General features: G+C 41.0%; 1 protein-coding gene across 3 annotated transcripts in view; it reads left to right on the forward strand.

Annotated features, from left to right (window-relative positions):
* PRDM5 (PR/SET domain 5) overlaps positions 1–20,288 on the forward strand; it is an 85,172-nt gene extending 64,884 nt beyond the window's left edge. Inside the window, exons 17-21 of one of the 3 annotated variants that reach the window (XR_004240504.1) lie at positions 8,396–8,556; positions 11,957–12,093; positions 13,071–13,213; positions 17,889–17,993; positions 20,107–20,288. The gene's annotated coding sequence lies outside the window, so the exon portion shown is untranslated. Of the gene's footprint in view, positions 1–8,395; positions 8,557–11,956; positions 12,094–13,070; positions 13,214–13,316; positions 13,670–17,888; positions 17,994–20,106 lie in introns of those variants that run through there. The other 2 variants (XR_004240505.1, XR_004240506.1) reach the window with 2 other exon arrangements.
* The last annotated feature ends 3,043 nt before the right edge of the window (positions 20,289–23,331 follow it).

Below are 23,331 nucleotides of genomic sequence, written 5' to 3' on the forward strand. Positions count from 1 at the left end.
TGGTTTCAGGGGTTTTGTTGGTTATCCTCCTACAGGGAAAAAACTGTAAGCCCTTAAATCCACAAGTTCATTTCCTGTTTACCAACTGTTCAAACAAAACTGTGAGGAGGTGCTACAACAGGTAACATTGCTGCTGGAGTAGAGACCTCCACTGCAGCATTAGCCAGGTTAACTCTTTGGTACTAATGCTGTGATCATTCTCTGTGTCATGTATCAGACTTTAAAATATTCTTCAACAACCTTGATCTGCCAAATTCAAGGTAAGTCATAAATCCACTGTTCAGGACAAGAAGCACCGAACGTGTTTAACAAAATGACATCTTGTTCTAAATGTTTTAAAGCATTCAAGTCCTTTTGTCTGGTGTATTCTGACTTTTTAACATAGGTCAGTTATACTGTGATAAAACTCAGAAGGTTTGGTCTCTACATTAGCTTCTACATCTGTATGCAATTTGTTCAGTTTTGTAGTAGGTAAAGTGGGGATTGAATCTGCTGAGATGAAATAATAAAAGCCCTTTGGGCATGGAAGAAAAAATTTGTGATTATAGATCTCACTTTGTTTCCTTCCTTTATCACTTAGAAAAAAATTAAAAACTTAGAATAATAAAACCATGGTTGAAAATAACTACTGAATCATATTCAGTCTAGAAAATGCAGGAGAAGGATGAATTATTAAACTGGGAGTACACTAATCTTTACAAGATGCACACTTTTTCCGTGCTCATGGGAGTTTGCTGTTTCTAACCAGGGCTAGTTGCTGCCTTTCCTTCTGGTATTAAGCACAGAGTAGCTTGTAGCTCAGTCTTGCCAGGTGACACTGACAGCTTATGCAGAGGACATTTTCTACTGTTTGGCTTTTGCAGAAGGAGAAGGATGTTGTATTACTGGGTTATTCTGGGCAGAGGGTGCCAAGGCCTGATCTTTCCCATCCATCCTTACAATTTGAACAGCCTCGAGCCATGTATCTCTTGCTATATTTTTGTTTTCTAAACTCACTCTGTATTTCTGGGAGAAAATCCTGCAGTTTTCAGTAACCTGACCCAAAAGTCTTTCTCAAATGAGTGCAGTGGAAAGTTTCTTCTGCAGTGAGGGCAGTTGTTGGTAAGCCAAGCAGGTGAGGTTATCCTGTTCTAAACTATTTCCTCAGCCATGTCCAAAATACTTGTGTGGGATGACAGGGCTGGGCTTAGCTCTTCAATGTGGAAAATGACTCTGAGGTCAGTTCTCTTGGAGCTGCAAATGAGGCCAGGTGTACTAAACCCTGCAAACCAAAGCTTCTGTAAATTCTGCCCATGCCTCTACAGTGCAGCAAGGGATGGCTGGAAGCAGTGATTCTTCTCCTTGCTTTGATAGTTTTGATCAGCCTAGCAACTGCAGTAAGGTTTGAATGTGACCTTAGAGTTCAGATGAGAATTGGAGTAGAAAACAGCTGTGAAATCAATGATTTGAACTTTGTTTGTTTGTTTCTGTTTGTGTTCCCAGTTCTAAACATCACTCTGTAGAAAGCCAACACAAAATGGGACATCACTCAGCTAATCACTGGAGGGGTGGCAAAGGGGTTCAAAGTTAGCTGTTCTCAGTCAGAGGGATAAACTACTGATTGGTATGCAAGTTTAATGATTTCTTTTTCAACTTAATTAATAGCCCATCAGAAGAAAAGAGAAAGAAGAAGTTGGTTTTCTGTGGTATAAATTAGTGTATTTGCTTTGTACCAGAATGGTACCTTCCTGCTGTATATCGAAGTGGCACTATGAATTATTTACCCTTTCAACTGCAATTGTCTAATTTATGTTTTTTTAAATTGACAAGTCTTACAAAGAATCGTCCTACTTAGAAATCGGGCTAACAGCTACTAGCCACGTGATTGCTCAGTATGGATGGTGAAAAAGGTTATATTTTCTGATTTGTATTAAATGTTACAAGGCAAGATTTTTCCAGAAATAGAAAATTAATAGTCAGTTTTGGAGCCCTTAGTTGTGGTTGTAACTCTTGAGCATAGTACTGACCATGTGTCAAGTTATTAGTCAGGTGAATAAATTTATTAAACCTAAGAAAGCCTAACATGTGTGTGTTCCCTAGCAGACTTATTTCATAGTTGCTGGTAACTTCCCTTGTGAATATAAAAGCCCAGTCAGCAGCCAATCCTGTAATTACGAATTTCCTATGATTAACTGTGCTGTTTCCTAAATTAGAGTCTGGCAGTGTCTGCTCGGGATATGGGCTACTGTCATGTTGTCCATGTTAGCCACAGTTCACCTCTCTGTCATAGAGGATAAACACTTAAATGTTTTGCTTCAAAAGGTATTTTCAGAAATACAAAAACAACTTCTGAATGCGCTTACTCTGAAAGAATCTGGAGCTGCATATTTGCTGCGTACTCAAAGTGGTAGTGGCATTTACCTTTGCTTTTTCTGAAAGCAGATTCTGGCTGGATAAACTGCTTTCACCATCTCTTTTTCTGCCTAGTGTTCCTCCTGCCATGTTTTGAGAAGACCCAGACATAAAGAACAATATTTTCTAGAAACCAAGCAAAATAGATCACAGATGAATCCTTGGGTCTGTGTTTCACTTCAGACTTACCTTAGGTGAATCCACAGCTGCTGTAGATTTTGGCAGTACATCCTCTGAGAAAATGAAAAATGTTTTCTTGTTCTCATCTTGTACTTGCTTAACTTTGCTTTGGGAAGTTGATTTATACTCAAGTAAGAAGAAGAAATTATTACAGTAAATACATGTGCCAGAATGTGGTTATGGCATTCACTGTGTACAGTAGGCACAAGAAGCATATTTAAGTTAAAAAGTTTACATATGTAGCATGCATGCACATACACAGATCAAAACATGTACACAGTAGGGAAGAGTTGCTATGAATGTGAATTAAGTTTTTAATAATGACTGAACGAGGCAAATCATTTGGTCATTATAATTATCTGTGGAACCAAAGCCAGTTTAGGACAAATGAAGAGTTGCCTGAACCTGGTTAATAGGATTCATATTTTCACCATATGGCAAGGTTATGTTTTTAAGTAAAGGCAGTCAGGAGTCTAAATGCATTATGAATCCAGTTCCCCCTATCAAATGGTCAGATTCTTCTTAAACCACAGAATGAAGACAAACCCAACCACACATATTTCACAACACCGCGCAAGGTTTTGAGGCTTCTTTTGATCTGCTGTCCTTATGTGTGTCTTCAGTTTACCTCTGTGTCTGCCCTCTTGTGGATTTTAAATGCATTAAATACTGTAGATTTATATTATCCAGGTTTTAAGACTACAGGTCTTTGTGATGATCTGGTGACAAATCTGATTTGCATTATCTAGAACAGAAAGGAGCGTCCGTGTTCTAGGGTTCTTCTGCATTTCTTCTGAATGCTTTATTTGACTAAGAGAATTGTTCTGCCTACCTTCTGGTTTGGGAAGTTCTTTTGTTCTGTTTTTAAACCATATTTGTCAAGCATTTTTTTCCATTTCTCACCCCCTACTGTCGCACAATTGCTCTTCAAACCTGACTGTCTCAGGGAACCATGAATTGAAAGATCGTGACAAGGCATACGAAATACCGCTGATGTATTCAAAGCTTTAGGAACTTTTCCTACGGTCGTAAGATAGGCAGATCAGGGCCTTCTACAACAAAACACTTCGCCAATCCTGTCTATAATTTCTATCTAAAATATTGCTGTGTGTGCAACAGTAGTAAATTGCTTTAAAGCCAGAGGCCAGGGAACACTTCTGTGCTGAATGGATCCAGGAGGATTAGTGTACATCAGCCTGCAAGGTAGAATATAGTAAATCATGCACAATGTTGTTAATGTTTTTAAGGCAATGCAGCTTTGAATTTTGCTAGAGAAATAGGAGGAAGATGTGGGTGGTGTTCATGGTGTGCAACAGAGAAACTCAGCTAATGTAAAATGAATGACCTATCAGACAGTGTTGTGTCAACACAAAATATTTTAGAGAGCCTCTTAGATTATATCTTATAAAAGATAACAGTAAAAGGACAAGGAAGGAGAAATGTGCACTACGGGGCCAAAGTCAGGAATTGAAAAATAAGTGTGAAAAGTGAATTCTTGAGCAGAAATTGGAAATAGTTGCTGGTTTCCTCTCACTGTCCAAGGTGCTGATGGCACCTGAGAGACAGAGACAAGCTCTGCACTACAAAAGTGGGGACCTGCCTTCTGGGACCAGTAAATCCCAGATTGAGGACAGATCTCTGAGGCAGGTTTTGTTCTGTTCTGCACAACAACATGGGATGAGGAGCTCTTAGAGCCTGTCCTACTGACAGTGCTGATACTGTGATAACCACAATGGAGTCATGGTTAGAGCCAGCACAGAAGCATGGTCAGCTGCATTTTGGCATGAATGTTCCCCTATATTAACAGTATTCCTCTGTGCTTGCATTTGAATACTTTGCATGATGTTCCAGAATTTTTTTTTCCATTTAATTTTGAGAAAGTAGTAAAAATATTCAAAGTCTATGGAAATTCATTTCTGGATAGTTACTTTTGGCGTGTCATGTTGCTACCTCATGTAGACTTGGTTCCAAATCTCTGTAATTTTACTGGTTTTTCTGTGTTCATTTTGATGTTGCAGTATTGCAGCAGAGGCTTTAGAGGTCACTTTGGTGGAGGTGGAGTGAAACAACAGATAGAAACAGAGAGAGATAAAGGCACTGAAGTAAATTTATGCAATTTCTTTGTCAAAGATCACATAGACCACAACTCCTGGGCCCAGGAAGATGCTGTTAATCATGCTGTGACATATATTGAAATAAAATTTCAATACTTGTGTTTGATACTACTATTACTTGGCTGTACTGACCATTTACATCTCTGGATGTAAGGCAGGGATTGTGGAAGGGCAAGCCTAATTCCTTTTACTGTAATTGTGTTCATCACAGAATCCTCTGAAATGGACCTTGTGGCTCTGCGGAGATGGATTCTGAAAACAGGTGGATTCTGGAGGCTGAACATGACGCTCTGAGAAAGGTGCCAGCACAAGATGCAGACAAAAAGAATCCTGGTGGCTGTCAAGGATAGAATGGAAATAACATTTGTTTAATTGCTGCTTTTTAAAAGCACATTCATCTGTACACATGAAAATGATCACAGCAATGTTAAATGGTGTTTTGATAGTTAATCCTTTATTATAGTTACAGCCATAAGTTTGTGTGCTACACAATACTGTCCTGCTGTTCTATGCTCTAGTAGGTATATGGAATTATTTATTCCCTGCCTAGCACATACATGTGTGTATGTGTTTGCTAAGACTCCACGGAAACATCTAAATGCGTGTTGGACTTCTGTGAAAGTCTATAGAGTGCACGTGTTTTTTAGAAAATAAGGCAGAGGCATTCAAATGCTTTGCTAAATAGGAAAGTAAGGATGTAAGAAGCTGAAGGCTGTTTTTGATGTCCTTGCTAAATAATAACTTACTTTGTAAATATCTTGGGGGGTAAAGTGCTACTTGTTCTGAATTAGTGAGAAAAACTTTTCCACATATTTTAATACTGACAAATTCCCTTATTCTGCCAACATGACATTCTCATTTTGCTGAAGAAAACTTAGCCTGTTGCTCTTTTTTGCATCTCAGCTTTCAGTTCTACTAAATCTTTCAGTCACTTCTCTTTGCATCTCTATTTTCAGCACATTTAGGTAATCTGTAGGGTTTTAAGTTGTTTTAGCTTGGGTCCATTGTGAGACATTAATACAGCCTTGACAAGGTCCATGGTGTGGAACGTTTTGGTCTCTAACACCAGTAAGAACAGACGGGGGAGCAGAGCCGTGTCTGACGTAAGACACGCAAAAATGTGGATCTCGCCAATTAATCACTGCACACTGCTGACAAATAAGTGACAGTAATTGATGCAGCCCTTTGAGAGACAATCTGGAACTACTGCAGCCTGGGAAAGCTCATTCATTTCTTTTCCTTTCCTGAGTTAGTGGTGAATAACTGCCCTTCCTTAATTGCTGCCTGGCGTTGCTTTATAGGGTGACAGTGTCAGTGACAAGCCAGGAAGTCAGAGTCTAGTTGGAGCATTATCTGGCTAAGTCTTGTCTGCACTCTGCTTCTGCAACTATTGATGTTTTCTTTTCAGTGTATTGGCTGCCAGAGGGCTTATGCACATACACCTAAAGTGCATTTGAGTACTTAGAAGTATTCTGTTAGGTTTTCTGCTTGACAGTCTAATTATCAAAACGTTTTCACTATTTATGTTACGCTCCTACTCTGGAGTGTCAGGATTTCTAAGATGCCCAGTAGATTCCAGCAGTAAAATCTGTGCACTCTGACTAGATCTGGTTTGCACTCCGTGCTTTGTTTTAGGTGAATTTATCTGGCTCAGAGTAAAGCCAGAAGGTCTTATGGCTGTAAGAAAATGTGTAACTGTTTTAACAGGCAGTATGCCAGACCAAGGCAACATATATTCAAACCACTGTCTGCTGCTAAGGTCCTGCTTGCAGAGTATTCCTTTTCTTGACAGCAGGGTAGGAAGTCCCGGCTCAGTCCAGAATACCAGAACAAAAAGAGGTTTCTGCTGAATTTTCTCTCCAGTAGGCAGTGGCTGCTTCCATCACATTGAGCAAACTTTTCTTCCAGAACAACAATTGCCTGCCTTGGTTATTACTGGAGTGAGGCCAAAATATTTCACTTCGATGCAATAATATTGTTACAGCAAAAAGAGCTGCTGAGCAAAACCTGCTAGGACTGTCATATTTGTGGGTAGGGCCACCTCCCACCCAGTTGTGATTTAGATCTGCTGCCATTTCCTTGTAATTACGGGGCTGGCTAAGATCGTATTCACATCCTGAATATGTCCTCTGACTGTTTCCTTGTCTTTCTTTCTCACCTCTTTACTGCTGCAGAAGAACAGGTGTCCCCATCTGAGAAAAGGAGGGGGTAAATTGCTCCCACTTTCTGGACCTGGGAACTGGAGCACAAGGCAGTCAATTGCCCTATTTGCCAATAATCCAAATGTTTGGATCTTGCATTGAGTGGAGCAAGAGCTGCAGAAATTTAGGGCCTCTGTGAACCAAGCTGGTTACATCTGATTTGCGCAAACCTCTGCAGTGATTCAGTGGCAGGACAGAATGGATATCTAAGTGTAGAAGTGAGGAGGGGAAAAGAGAAGAGCTGCTAAATGGATCATGTGTTTCCTTTCACTAGAATCCCTTGCAGTGGCTCTGGCAATTTAGATCTGGCCAAGAACTGCACTTCCTCTGTGGCCACAAATGACAGATTTTTTTTTCTTTCTTTCATTGGGCCATATTTGCTTTCTGAACACAAATTGCCTCTTTAGAGCCTGAGTTGTTTCCTCATAGCACTCTTGTTGCTCTGGTATTGCAGTGGTGTTGCTGGAATAACTGGTGAGAGTGTGCCAGCAGCAGACAGCAAGAATGTTCTGCTCTAGCAGAAACAGTTAAAACATGGGGCTTTGCAGGGTGGGGTGTATAAACTTAGGGGAGGATATCTCAGAGTCTAGGAGTATGGCAAATGAGATGCAGAATGAACTCACACTTTGATCTAAGTTGAGGTGTTTTTTCATGTGAAATAGAGGAAAATGGAGTTCCAGCCGTTGCAAAAGTCCTGGCAAATGCCAGGAGTGTTTCCCTGGAAGATTTTACCATTGTGTTCTTAATTGTTGGAGTAGATTAGGTATGATACAAAACCTGTTTTCTTTCCCTCTTAGCTTTTTTACCCTCTTTGCCTTTTCCCTTCAGATTATTGTTGCTGTTACACATCACCTTCTCAACCCTTCCTTTCCTGGCTGTCTTTCTCTGGGTTTAGATCTCTCTCCAAGAAATCTGGAAAGATGCATTCATCTATTTGCAGAAGAACAAAAGTGCAAAATGAGTGGTGTATTCCCTGCTGATTTCACAACTTGAACCAATATTTTTCCCAGTGTTTTTGCATCCTTTCTCCAGAGGCATCTGCCAGATCTTGATCCCTGCTCAAACTCTCATTGCAGTGGCTGTGCACTGCTGTGGATTTCTAGGATAAAATGTGACCTAGTAAAATGTGACTGCAAGTGGCAGAAGCAGGAATGGTTTTTTTGTTCTAACCTAAGTAATGATGCAGAGTTCAAGATCCCTAGAAAAGCCGTGTTTGACACAATCTGTAATGTATTTTTAACTTTGATGCAATGTAGCTGTTACTATTACCTGCAGTAAGATATACCTATTTTACTGAACTGCTCAATTACTGGGTTTTTTAGTCACATTTTTCTAACATTTTCAGAACTGCATGAACAGAGGCAGCCAGGATAGGCTGTTAGGTTCATTTGGAAGAGAACTTGAGACTGGCTGCTTGTGATTGTGTCCAAGCAGAAACTGGGAACATAGATACTGGAATCCTTGGTTCCTTACTACATTTGTAGTTATCCAGTATTTCAATATTTCCAGAAGAAGAAGCCAAATGAGACCCACAAGTATTGGTGAGAGAAGGAGGCATTGTGTCGGATGAGAACATGTCATATCCCTCTGGAATTGCTTCCCTGCTGCCCACTTTACCCAGTGAAGAGGAGCCCACTGTGTGGCCAATCTCTGTGGAAAATTTATTGAAGGTTAGTAAGGTTGTGGTTTCTTTTGAGTTGTTTTCTTAAAAAAAAAAGAAAAATCTTAATTCCCTGTTACAGATACTTTATTGATTCTGTCTTGAGGTGGATTTTCCCTAAAGAATCCTCAGTTTGAGTAAATGGTGCTTTTCTGAGTGTCAGAGTTTGCATGTGAAGAGGGCATTGGGTGGATTTTTGTGCATGTTTTTCTATTTGGAACTATTTTCTATTTGTACTAAACACTGTAATAAAAAAAAATTGTTTTGAAAACCTTGTTTTCAGCTTGGAGTAGTGTTTGGGTGTCACATGTGTTGTCAACATTTTCTTGCCAGTTTGTACCTGAAACTGTGACTCCATGTAAAATGTGATTTTTTTTTTTTCTTGATATGATAATAGTTCATTAGTATGCTAAAAGATTGTCATTTGGAAAAATCTATTTGCTGAGACATTCGTGAAATGAAGCTTCACTGTCTAATTGAAAATGTTACTCTTAAGAATTGCAGTTTATTTGATGTGTGCTCCGTGGTCTTCTGCTTGTTCTCTCTCACAGCCTGGGATGCTCTTTCACTTTATAGTGTAACTAGTTAGTGATTCCTAACCAGTGAGCTTAAAATTTAGATAAAAAGTTAAGAAAAATGAAGGCAAATACTCTTTTCATTTTGTGACTGTGTGTTGGGTTGACCCTGAGTTGATGGACAGTCTTTAAGACCAATTACGCTTCTCACAATTTACATATTTAAACCGCACAGAAGGGCGGGACTTGCCCCTTTTGGTCGGAGCTCGCCTGCTGGAAGGTGGGGGGGCTCCGAGCCTCCCGGCCCCGCTGGGCCGGGCCGGGGCCACTGCCCCTTTCCCCCTTTCTCAGCACCACGGCACGGACCCTGGGTCGCTGGGGGGAGCTGTCCCAGAGCCGCAGGCAGCTAAAACCAGCCATGGACTGCTCACAGCTAAACCCATCCAGCGCGGCTTCTGGGGACAGGCGGGTCCCTCTCCTCTCCATGCGGAGCCGGCGGAGCCAGCGGGAGCCGGCAGAGCCTCCTGTCTGCAGCCAGCACACTCCGTGCTGAACTGAAGAGGACACCACACAGCCAGCAGCACAGAGGGAGCGAGGCTTTCCCCACCGTCAAGCCCGAACAAGAACACCCTTCAACATGGCGGTTTCAGAGTCAGAGAAAGAGAAGTGAGTCACGTGGGACGGAGCTGGAAATGGCGACGGGAGAGAAGAGGGCGGTGCCGCAATTCTGGCGCGCAGCTTAAAAGAAACCTTCTTGCATGCCGTGGTAAGAAACCGTAATACCACAAACTGTTTGTCTCTTTAATCCAATGAAAGAACATGGGGGGATGGAGTATCCTCGTGTGCCTGTGAAGATTGTGAAGAATGCCTATGCCAGGCTATATAGAAGTAGTGAGAGGCTGTTAGAGACTTGTGGCGAAGAAAAGCCTCTGTGTGCAGGCCAAAATAACTTATCCTTAAAAAGATGAATAACCCCATGTGATGGCCCATGTTTTGTAGTATGAAAGAACTGTGAAATTCTTCATGAGAGACATGTTCTACACACAGCAGACTGTTTGTTTCCGGGCGGGTGTGCTGTTGGTGGCAGTTTGGGAACCACGTGCAACTGAAGGAAAACCTTTTCTTTCTTAAGCCTAAGAGAAAGACTTTTCAAGAACTGCAACACTGACTAACATCCCATGTTCTGTTATCCCTTGTGTGAGCTGGATAAAAGGAGAGAAGTGCTGGAAAGGGGGGGGGGGGGGGATTTACTTTAATTTTGTTTTGTTGTTTTCTCTTTACTTTTAATTCTGTTAGTAATAAAGCTCTTTCATTGTACTGCAACTGTTTAAGGTTTGTGCCTGCTTTGCTTTTCTCCTAATTCTTATCTCACAGAAGGAAAATAAGTAAATAATGGATATTTTGAATCAAAACCACTACATTTAATTGGTGTTTCCGCCCGGTTTCGAACTTAACCCGCTACAGACTGATAAATGACGAAAGAAATAATGAATTGGCCCGGCCATGCTCTGAAGTCTGTGGCAAAGTTAGAATTTGAAACTCAATTCTGAGTCAGCTGTTAGATCAGACTCCCTGACTGGGAAGAGTTTCAGCTGCACAAAATGGGATTTTTCACATGGGATAGTTCGGATGTCACCTAACAAACCAAGTTCTCTTCTTGTTTTGACATGAACAACTGAGATTTGCTCTTTTGCTGGCAGACTTCATTAAGTGTGTGGCTTTTTTAATCACCAGGCAGTCACCCAAAATAGCCTACACATTGTTGGAGTGTCCTTATTGGTAGGAAGCACGGCCTGCTCTCTGATACTGGGCCATCCAAAAGAATGTAGTAAATTTTAATGTGATTGTAACTTAGCCAGCATTTACATAAAAGACAACAATGATCTTCTTGTTATGGAGATCATTAATGAAACATCAGCACTGGTCTGCAAATGTGCTACCATGTTGTGATCCAGCTGAAAAAACAGCCTTGTGTAACTTGAGTATGTTGCATAACACAGGAAGTGGAAAAACAAACTAAATTTCCAATGGTTGTTTACATTTTAGCTAGATCCCAATGAAAAGTCTACAGTGAGTAGCTTTTTGAGTAATTTAACTTCTGTATCCTCTAAAGGAATATCTGGGAGGCTGAATATATTCCTTCTCGCCTGTTCAGGGCTGGTATTTGTGGTTGCATTTCTCAGTGTGTTAATCTGATGTTAGAAATCCAAACAACACTGCACTCCAGATAAGTCATGTGGCACCGTTTGTGTTTCTGAGTGGAGAAGGGGATGAGTGCTCTGCTCTGCGAGTTGAGGGTGATTCAAAATCCATCTTCCTTGTGCAGTCAGGCATGTAACTTGGAAATTTGCTTACCAGTTGGTATCTGGAAAGATAAAAGCAGTAAGTCACATCTTGTGATAGGCAAACTCATATTCCAGTCAATTCATGGGAACACAACCATTTACAGGACTTACTTGATATTTTTTATCAAACTATAGTTTCAGTGCCAGTACATTCAAGACACACTTCTTTCTCTTCAGTGGTGTTCTTCAGTTTTTATGTCACTGTAGAAAGGCAAAAGTTGCAAAACTCAGCAAGATTTCAGGAGGATGTGGCCAGTCAGGAAAGTCTGCAGCTATTTCTAAGTTCTGCTGTTTTCAAGTGCTAAATTCCTCTGAGGATTGTGAGTGATCGGATCCAAGTCTAAAATGTTTGTTAACAGTCTTCAAAGTCCTCCTCTGCTCTTTTTAAACTGAGGTCTCTTTAGGAAGCTTATCTTGTTAAAAAGTTTTTGAAGGTAAAAATTGAATTTAGAAAACTGAACTGCAAAATGAAACTGTCAGCTCTTGCTATGGATGTGTGCAAACTAATGTATGCATGGAGTTCAGGAGACTTATGTTGACTTTTTATTAGCAGGAGATATGTTTCTGTGACCCAGCAGAAGGGACACGGACATTGCGGACCCAAAAAAGATTGCTCAGCATCACCCAGCAGATTGATATTGCCCTACATGTGAATTATTGATGGATGGATCAGCCACACTCTGAATTGTACGTGGTGTTATTAGCTGAAGAGGAAGGGAGGGTGCTGTGCTGGCTTGTTTCAGTAAATAGTGTGGAGATGGAAACTTTAAATTTCTTACAAACTGAACAGAATTGCAGGGCACACAGTCGTTATGGTTTCTTGTGTTATCATTAAAATTAATGGCCTTATCAGCTTCAGCGGAGATGTGCTTTAGTTGGTGACCCTCCGGTGGGTGAGTGAGAGGTGCAGAGGATCTGTCTCCTTTCAGACATGGCTTGCCCTTGGGTATTTTGTGCCAGCAGGACCTCAGGGTAGATGATGAAAAAGCACTTGACAATGGATATAACTGCTGTATACCACAGGGCTAAAGTGACACTCTCAGCCTGTAAAATCTGCTCAAATAAACTATGTAGTATTAAATTTGCATTAAGTATTGTGGCTTATTTGATCAACAGAGCTCTCCCATCCCTCCCATCCCTGTCCCCCAAGCCACAGATGCAGCAGTGGCTTTTCAATTGACTGAGGACACCACATAAGTAATGGTTGCCTGGAGATTATTATTTGGATTTGGTTTAACTGTAGATTTGGCTATGTTTTTGTAATTATTTTTCCTTTATTTTATTTTCCCCATATGAGAATAATCTGCTTTCGATATATATTGTTACCCTTAGATTTAAAATATGTGACAGTATGCAAACTGTATTTCAAATGGTGCAGCACTGGCCAATTTCCAACCTGGGTTAGATTTATAGGATAACAATATATTGTATAATTTTGTGTCAGATTCTTGGAGTGACATTACACTTAGTTAGTTTTCACACCACTACCACCCATCTTTCTATATATAAAACAAATGTTACAAAACTCAGCAAATAGGTGAAAGCTGCATGCTTCTTTTAAAGGGCTGATTGTTTCAGGGAAGATACTTGATCTAGAGATTTGCTGGGATTGACCCTATGTGTATGTGTGTGTTCCATTATCTTATTTGTCTTCTACATTTCAGTAAAGCCTGGAGGTCCTTGGCAGCTGAGCTTAGGGCTGCACACACACAGTAAGACAAGTGGTCTTCTCTGCAGTTGAAGGAGAAAGAAACAAGAGCTGGAAACCAAGAACAACTGTATAGAGCAGATCATATGCTTGGTGAAGGTACATTCAATTCAAAACCATTCAAAAAATGGGGTTTTTTTTACCTTTATAACATACACATTATATGGACTGAGCATTGCCCTCTGGTTGTCCTATTTTGCAGAAGAGTGGCCTGGAATAAAAAAGTTGGTTAAGCTTGGATGGAATGTGCCACTGAGGAGAGAGAAAGGGAGGCAGGTGCATCACTTCCTTTATAATGTGTTTTGTGGTTGTCTATCCATGGGAAAGCTGGCTTTATAACCCAAGGCTCTGAAGCTCAAAGTAGCAAAGGAAGGACCCCTGAATTCTTTATGAACCTCTGCTCCTGACATTACATCAACGGCAGTGTCTTAACAATCAGGATGGGACAATTTTCAGGGAAAAAAGAGACATTGGTTTTGTGCTGCACTTTCTGTTTCATTTATTCTTTGTGTGCTCCTCGCTTCATTCTCCTCATAGTTTTCTGTTTCCAAATCGGCGCAAGAAAAGTAAATATTAAATGATTGCTACAGTGGGAAGTAACACATTAGAAATCTAAAACAAAAAAAGACTGTGCGTGGTTTGTTTATCCTCTAATTAAAGGTAGATTTTTCTTTAAAAGACAGAAAAATCTTGTTTGTAAACTGCTAAATACCCTAAGTCCTGAAGTTCAGTGGGAATACTTTGGAAACAGCTATGATCTAGAACTCTGAATAATTTACCATGGCTGCTTGATTCTGTGATCTGTCAAAGCCACGCTGCAGTAATTGAAGCTGAAGCTGCTCTGCCACTGGAACTGCATAAGACAATAGGGGTCAATGTATTTCAACAGAGAATAAGGGTTTGATCAAAGTTCTGTGCGTTATCAAAAGTAATTCCCTCTTGTAACAGGAGGTTGCCTGCTGATACACGTTTTTAACAGATACCAAAGCCTATTTTCTATTATTTTTGCAGGAGGATGTACGGCTGTTCAACAGCCCATCCTTTAGTAGAAGTAAGTTCAAAGAAATGTCGAGCAAATGTCGCTAATCCTTTTGAATTAGCGGTGCAAGTTCATGAGGTCACTTGTTACAGTGATGTAATATGCAGAAAACCTCTAATAACTGAACATGTGTTGCATGTAAAGCCAGAAGCAAAGTAAACTGGAACACTGACATGAGATTGAGCAGCGTGTATTCTGTATCCACATCAAAGCTCTCAAATGCCTTCCGCCCAGACAAGGACGTGGAGCTGGTAATGTCTCTTTCTGGCTGTAGCAGCAAACATGAGGCTCTTGGAATAGAACATACTCAGTTTGAGCCTCTGAAAGTGGATCCAGACTTGAGGAGATTTAGCATTAATGGCACCGCTGCAAATAACTGGTTGTAGTTAATGTTCGTGTTTACTTCCTTTATCAGATTTATTACACTTGTGCATCTGGTGATAGGCATTTAATGAAATCACGTTTCTAATACCGTTCAGAATTTTTCTGGTTCTTTCCTCCTGAATGGTATCAGAGGTTCCATGCGAGAATTCTGATGCCATTGCAATTATATTAAAATGCACCAAGTCATTCTACATTAGTTAACACTTCTAGAAATGAGCATGCTCTGAGTTTGTCATCTCTTCTCTTGAAGAAAGCAGAATGCCTACTCACTGAGCCAGCTGCTTGATGACATTCACCCTGCTACATTTGCTGCCTGAGTTTCTTTGGAAGCCTGCGCTCATAGTTAGGACAAAAGTTACTGGAAAGGGAGTGCAAAGACCTCTTTAAAGTTTGCTCTGACTTGGAACAGCCATAAGGTGCACCTCAGTATTGTGTAGATAAGCTAGAACTGATCCTTGGAGCAGCAGACCCCAGCTCTTGGCCTGAGTTAGCAATCCCACCGCTCAGACCTTAAACTGGGAAAGGGCTGTGCAGTCTCAGCTGCTGTGGTTTCCAGGTTTGAAGGTAGTTCAGTGCGTCATCACTTTGGGTGTTTGCTTTGGAGTCCATTCTGGAACATAAATCCCTCTGGGATTTTCTTGGAGCGGGGACAAAACATTATCCTCTCCTAGAAATGAAATGAGATTCCATGGACTGTCGGATAGGTCCGGTTGTCTGAGTGCCAGTGCAGCGCGGAATGACTGATTCATTGCTCGCCTGTGCTGGATGTAACTGTTTTATACTGCTGCAAAATGAGTGTAAAACCCATGGCTTACACCGGGAGGTGTTTAATTGCACCTCACTGCTGTATTTATGGCTCTGTCTAAGTTCCTGAGTTTAGTGGAGCTTCCGCTGCAAAGCAGCAGTGGAAATCCTTTGGGAATTTATGGCATATAGACGTGTAATGCCTGTTTTCTCAGATGCAACTGGCAGTTTAACTGAGGACCTGTGTATAATATTGTTTGCAATTTGATTTATTTTGACTATCAGCCATGGTGAGCTCTTATAAAATAATTCTGAACTAACTCAGGAAGTCAGTCTTTTGATATCCTCAAGACGTTAGTGTTGTTCTCTGTGCTTAGAAAGAACAGAGAGATAAATTCTTCATGTTCACTGGAATCACTTTTTTTCAAGTGCAGGAAGAGCACAGTGCCTCCAGAATGGCTGAGCATTACTATACATAGAACATGTGTTTGGAGAGCAGAGCATCAGCTGCCCCTAAGTACATCAGCTGGAATTAGGTGGCTGTGGAGTCAGTAAGATTAAAATTCAGAGGCAGATGCCAGCATTGGCATAGGATGATTTCTGGTCTTGGAGCCTTCATGCAAAGTGCACAATATTCCTCCCCTCTAATCGGAAGCAGATCCTCCCGCCCAGCTGTCCTCCTTACTCTTGCACATTCTTTCATTAGTAGTGTGGGCCAGGCAGTGAAAACTTCATTTCCCATAATATCTTGAAGGAAATCTGTGGGATTATCACCACCTGTTACCACTGTGCAGTACTCAGATGCTGCTCCATGCTGCAAGGTGAGATAGAAAGTAAATGCAAATGTGAATGACAATTGCAGGAGCAGATGCCTGGGAAAGAGAGCCTTGCAGGCAGGATTTCTTGCCTCGGGATCCCTATCTGGGCATTTCAGGACTCTGCACTTCAGCCCATGTTCTCTGTCTATTTCCTCCTTCATCTTTTTGTACCTGCTCTGGTCAGATTGTTTGCATAACAAAAACCATCCAGCAGAGAAGATGAATTGCTTGTAACAGACCCGACGCTGCAGACCCTGATACTGGCGAGTCACGTACTGTGGGTGGGATTTGGTTTCCTGAGCATTTATCCCTGCTGTGCTCTGGAAGATGCCCCAGGACAACTCACTTGGGCCTGCGTTTGCCCAGAAGGGCACAAGGTCCTGGCTCATTTGTCAGCCTCATGAGGACAAGGAGACATGGCCCAGGGCAGCCGAAATGTCACTGCCCACCCCTGTTTACACAACTGAATCCTGCCCACAGTGATGAGCCCTTGCACTCCATGCAAAGGTTGAGAGAAAGTTTCCTGATGAGTTTTTTTGGGAGTTTTTTTGGACAGAAAATTGAGGTTTTATTTATTCTTTTGTGTGATAACGTGCCTTTCCTGCGGGCAGAATTCCCAATACAAACTTGGTTGTTCAGCTCACAGCAGAAATGCAGCCTGCCAGAGAGGAAAGAAACATTTTCCAAGCAATTCCATGGCAGCAGCAGCAGCAGCTTACACCAGTGACTCCCATGCTCTGTTGTATGTTATCACTGCTTAGGAAGCCTTGCATTTCTAATGGAATATTTTGCTGTTTGGAGGATGGTTTCCACTGCTTGTGTGAATCCTACTTTTTTTGCCAGAAAAAACCCCCGAAAATAGGAACAATTAGCAGAAAAACAGGCAATAGCAGGAATGTTTGTCTTCCTGTCATAACCCTAAATTCTTGTAATAGGAGTACATCTGCGGATTAATAATTGTGTCTTGCCTAGAGATCTGAGAGCAAGTAATGAGAAGGTAAAGAAGACCTGAATATTTTCAAACGAAAGAGAATAGATTCCTGGAAGAGTATGGAACAAAGTGCTGTTGTGGCTCCTTTTTGTTCTCTGCACTGCCTTGTGCAGTCTTTGTGGAGGGTGCATAAGGATTTATTTAGAGATGCTGCCCTCACTCTTGTGATCATCTCCACATGGGGCAGAGGTTGGTCTCTATCATTTTTTCTGGGTGGGGGTATTAATTTGGAAAAGACCTGGCTAACAGACTGCTTATTTGTTTCTGATCTTTCTTAATGTGATTATGGTGGCTTATGCTTCCCTTCTGTTGCTGAGGAGGGGATTTTCAAAAGTGCTCTGTTGGCCAGAGCCTGTTCCTATTAAAGAGATCAGAGAGACTCTCCTGGGTGTAATGGAAGTTGAGACTGGGCAATAATAATCGGGTCTTTTCAAAAATGTTGTCGTTGGTAATTTTGTAGGCAGCAGGTGGAACAGTTGAAATGAAGTACTTGGTGCACAAGCAGCCTGTCAGTATCTGCTAAGGAAACATGTGTGCAGGAATTCCACAGGGAGAAATGTAGTTACTGGTGCGTGCTGACCAAAAGCATTGCTTGACAATTGGTGTTGCAAGAATGGAGGGAAAAGAGAAAACAAGGGTAAAATATAAAATATATGGTGAGAACATAGATGCTTATCCCTCAAAACCAGATGAAAATTACTCTGTTTTGTTATTTGTCTACAGGAATTCTTGTTTTCTGTATTCTCGTGTCATTATCCTATTATAACCATCCATCTTTGGCTATGATTTATTCCACAGTGTGCTCAATCAGCATCATGCATGATTGAAAATGTTGGTATAGTTTATACAATACGTGAACGAAGAATGTTGGTGGGGGAAGTTCACCAAAGAGAACTAGAACAGGTAAAGTACAGAAAAGCCCTGAAAGCATATTTATGTTTCCTCTCAGTCATGTCATGTTAGCTGTGCCATTGATTGTAGCTGTTCTGCTCACCTGAAGATCACGTTAGCAATATTTTATCTGTAGCATAAAACCAGATATGGACATAATATGCATAAGTACTGCCTGTCTCCACGGAGGAGTTAAAAGAAGAGGAAGCAGACATCCTTGAGGCACTCATGGTTTTTGCTGAAAGGGACAGGATTTATGTCCATCTCTTCTAGCAGGGCACTGTATTTCAAGTCTTAAGGATGCTGTCAGTCCCAAGCAGCATTTGTTGGAGAATAGCTACAAGATGGTATAAGGGCTGTTCAGTGCTTTTCTGTAAACCTGTGGGAGGATTCTGAAGAGTATTCAGATGATCAGAGCTCAGGCATGAAGCGCGTTACTCCTTGACCACTGCTTTTAGCACCCGACTTATGAAACCCATTTGACCTTCCTGTACATCGATGGAAATTTGTAGTGCAGTCTCACAGCCTTGAGCTTTTCCTACCTTTTCAGTTTTAGTTAGGAAAGCTATTAGCTGGAAATCCCTGATATGGTTTCCTATTATTGGGATTAGTGTAATCAGATGAGTTTTCTAATTGGCTTGGACGGTACCAGTGTTGAAATATTCCTCCTACAGCTTTCCAGTATCATCAGTATTTATCAGTCATAGTTCCTCATTAACACAATATTACATTTCTAGATTATCCGAATTTTTTTACTAGGTTCTCTGCATACATAACAATGTATATCTCAGCTGTTTCCTTCATGTTACTTTGTTAGAAAAATGGGACATTTATCAGTCTGTATTGATAGAGTTCCTAGTTTAAGGATCAAAGGAGGAGTTTTGCTTTTTTTCAGCATTGAGCCTGCAGATGTTTTTATTAAGTTAATCTTCCAGGAACATTTTTTGTCTTTATCTGCTGTCTTGAAAGGGAAGAATAAGTGATGCTGAGTTTCAGATTTGCTCAGTCGCATTTATCTTGTATAAAGTTTCTGTGCTTGACTGGAAGTTGCTGTGACAAATACGAATAAAAGAGGGAGAGATAATGACTACTTTGCCATACTGAAAAATGTAATTGCCGAGTCAGTGCTACTGTCTAAATAAGCTGAAAGAGTGCCAAAAACTCTGCTAGTGTTGCAGAGTTTGGCTCTGGATGCCAGAATTGAATTTGATCTTCTCTGTTGGTGTTCTAGTATAATATTCTAATCCTGTCTCGTTCCAGAGGGAACCTGTGGCATTTTGATTTATTTTTCATCTACGATCTACATTGCCCTAAGCCGAGCAGAGAGTTTCTGGAGAAGGATGCAAGACCCTTTGTCACAGGGCAGTGTTCCCAAGTTCCAAACTGGTGCTCTGCTTACTAAAGGGAACAGGGCACACTCTGGCACCAAGGTCTTTCTTCATTAGCCCCTGTGGCAGTGAATATTACCTTCTTCAGGAAAAAAAAAGAAATAAATCCAAAATCACCTCTGACCACCTCTAGTCCCAGCTATAGGTCCTTGATTAGACTTACTAAGCCAGTTCTATCTGCCTGAAGCTTGGAGCTGTTTAATGCAAGAGCTGTCAGGATTATCTTCCCTATAGTGTGGCTAAGCTGGCAAGTGGGGAGCTAGTTCATCATGTGTCTCCTGGATGAGGGAGTTTGGGGAATTCCTGGGCTCCCAGCTGGGATTTAAGTCTCACTTGCTTTGGAGACAGCTCTGCTGCATCTGTTAGCAGTGGTGACAGTCTCAGGGAATCATTCCTTCATTCTCACATGGGCTATCTCTTCTGTGTGCTTAATTGTGTTCCAAGTGAATTAAGTACTAAAGCAGAGTTCAGCAGGGAAACACACACCTTTTAAAAATGGACAGTGCATTCACTCGTTATCTGCGCTGACCCACGGTGAGAACTCTGAAAAGAGGTTCAAGTAAAAAGCCTGGTATCTTGGAACCATGCAGCTCCTGGCTCCTGAGAAGAGATGTGGGCATGGAGCATGTTTGGGATGGGATTGTGAGAGCTGTGACCTGCAAGGCCACATAGTGACCAACATTTGGGAAAATAGATTTTTGTGTTCTTTGACCCTGGGCTAATTTACATGCTTCCAGGGACTGCAGGCCTACTGGTGCTGACAGCAGATGGCTCAGGATATTCTCACAGGAGAGTGTGAAGTAACTGGAGAGGTGGGATAATTGTGTTGGGCTGTTGGCCCCGAAGTCCAGAGCTGTTAAAGGCTGCGAAGCAACGCAAGGAAAGGAGTTGACCACGATGGATGTGCAGCAGTAACGAGGTGAAATTGCATTGCCCTTTCCACAGAACCGATAGCCTGTTAAATATTCCTCTGTAAACACGAGTAAATGAACAGGCAGAGATTTCTCAGATGTCTGGCAGAAATGTTGTTAATTCAGTTGTGTAGCCGCGGTTGAACAAGTGGCGCAAAGCTGAGAACTGTCTTGCGCTTCATTTGTTTATTTTTAAAAGTCTGTGCTTCCTCCCATTTGTCTTGGCCATTCTGTTGAATATATTCAACAAAGAAATGGGAACTGTGTGCAACTGGAAGCATTTCCAGATGGGCTCTGTGTGACAGGAGGGAATACAGTCTGTGGGACATATATAACAATGCATAGAAACAAAGGGTATACACCTGTGACTTGAAAGTACATTTAGCGTAGTAAATCCTCAGAGTACACCTCAAGGAGTGGAATGCACTCATCATCAGCACATACTGCTGCTAGTGTCTCCCTCAAATAAAATTTTCAAGGGGGCGGGATGTAGTAGTGACAGTAAACTAATGAATGCCTTGCCATCTCCCAAGCCAAGTAGTAAAATTTCTGCTGGAGAATTGAGCTGTTTTGCTTCTAATCTTATATATGTAGAGCTGGAAAATGCATACGAAGGGTATTATTACCGAACACAGCATCAAAACCAGCCCCCAGCCCCTGATATGTTGGCTCTATAAGCTTCCTCCAGGGGATTTTACAGAAACCATGGCTTCATGTCTCATTGCGCACGTCTAAATAAATAGCAAAGACAAGCATTTTGCATAAGAGATGCTACAATACAACAGCAAGGTTATTAATTTATTTGCCCCTGGCAAAAGCATTTCATGGCTGTAGTCATCAGCTCCAGTTATTTGTTATAGTGTCGTCTTTGAGTATTGTTTATCCAACAGTATTTACATAGAAGCTCATTTGTGAGAGGTTTAAACATTTTTACAGAGTGAAGTTGGTATGTGTTTAACATAAATACAAATTACTTTAGAAAATGAGGGCAAGACACAGATCAAAACTGGCTGTAGACGGCTGCTGAATTCACAACAGGGAGCTGGACTTACATGGGTTTTAATACCTCAGATTCCTCCCCAATCCTTTTATTTTCTCTAAAGCAATTTCCAGCAAAACCACATCTTATTTCCCCTTGCTGAGACAGACCTAAGCATCCCCTTTCTTTGAGAATGCCGAATTCCCTTAGGCAGACACCCAGGAATGTGTAATTTAAAAACAAAATTTAGAAGAGTAAATAGATGGGAAGAAAAATATGATAGCTGCAAGGGTAATAATGCATTCATACGCAATTGCAAAAAAACCAGAGACAAATACAAAAGTTCCTCTTGAGTGTAATATCTTAGTAGGTAGGTATTAGCACTCGATTTTGTACATATTTGTACATATTTGATAGGCAGACATTTGGTTTGCATCTCGTATGCATACTACTATTATTTTTGCATCTCATCTTACAAAAGGTTCTGTTCTGTAGAGATGACGAGTGGATAAATCTCTGATTCTTCCATCAGAAAAAGAATTTTGGGCAAATTTTACGCTCCCTCAAGAAAAAATGAAGCATTCTCATTCCTGCCTTGACCATTGTGTGAAAGGAAAAAGTAATGTTTCTAAGGTGTGTAAGTTTTCATTTTATTGTGGGAAATGCTCTGAGCCTTGTTCTGTTGTGTAGCTGCCTCTATTCTGCCAGCAGATTCCAGAAACTCCCTGAGATGTTTTCAGAAATGAACTTCATGGCTAATTTATTTATGAACAAGAGAGTATCCCGAGAGGCCAAAAGTAGGGAGTACTTTAGAACAGCAAGATTGCCATTTTGTATATTTTGTGCAGAAAGAACTAAAGAGACTCTTCCTCAGAGTTCTTTGCCTGCTCATGTTTTTAGGAAGGGTTGCTATTTCCATCAATTCATCTGTGACCTGGAGGAGCCATGGTGACAGATTTTTAGATCGTCCCTGGAGTCGTTCAAGCCCTGGGGTGATGTCTGTTCTGTCTCTAACAAAGACCAAGATACTGGATTGTAGCATAGTCCCTGCCATAAATTTAGTATTTCCTCTCTTTAAAGCCATCAATTTGGGTTGTACTGTCATTATGTTCCTTCAAAAGTCTTTGCAACTGAAACCCTTCCAGAAGGCGAAAAATTAAATTTCCTGCCTGAGAAGTAGAGAGATAAAGTCTGCCTGGGTTCCTGCTTCTCTGCAAAAGTCCTACCATTGGGTAAAATATGCCAGTTGAACTTCTTTTGGTAATACTGGCATCATGAATTTTCACATGGAAGTTTTAATTCATCAGCCTCTGGTGAGCTGTTTTGGTGATATGTACATTATTTTAGAAAAGGTTTTGTATATGAGATGAAAAAGAGAAGTTGCTGTGCTGATGACAAATGCCTGTGCAGTACCCCTGTAAGCAGTTCAGATTTTATAACTCCACATTTATTCCTGATGCTTGGTCATTCCCTGTGTTATGTTGTTCCTTTTATGAAATGAAGAACAAACTTTGAGAGAAAGGAAGGTGTCTCCTGTTTTCTTAAGACTTGACCAAGCTAAAAGCACTGCTGTGACTTTGTAAGTAGTCTCAAACCCTGGTTTTTGATTGTCCCTTGCTGCTGGAATTGTAGTTCTTGGATGTGTGTCTGATTTTGCTCCATTGTGTAAGACATGTGTCGTGAAGGTGATACTCCCTTTCCAGAAGTCCTCAGCTTGACATGATACAGCAGAAGTAAAGGTGGGAAGTAGTGTCACAAAATCAGTTGAAAATGATAGAAAGATTTGCTTACTCAGCCTGCTGTAGACTTGCACACAAAGTGAGAAGTGTTCTTTTTCCCAAAGCAGAAAGATTTGCAGGATTTTCTAAAAATATCCCTTTAGCTGAGATTTTTTGAAGCAGACAAATAAAGCAGATTATATTAATACTCGAAACAATTAGCAAACATGATGCTTCTGCAGGCACAACTGTGGGACAAAGGCTATTTTTCTGTCAGTGATACTCCTGAACTATGGTAGGTGCAGTTAATTTCATATTTGGTGGTTATTAACACTTCTGAAGTGTCTGAAACAC

This window comes from Corvus moneduloides, chromosome 5 (assembly GCF_009650955.1).
Source record: "Corvus moneduloides isolate bCorMon1 chromosome 5, bCorMon1.pri, whole genome shotgun sequence".
In the NCBI taxonomy this organism is placed as follows: Eukaryota; Metazoa; Chordata; class Aves; order Passeriformes; family Corvidae; genus Corvus; species Corvus moneduloides.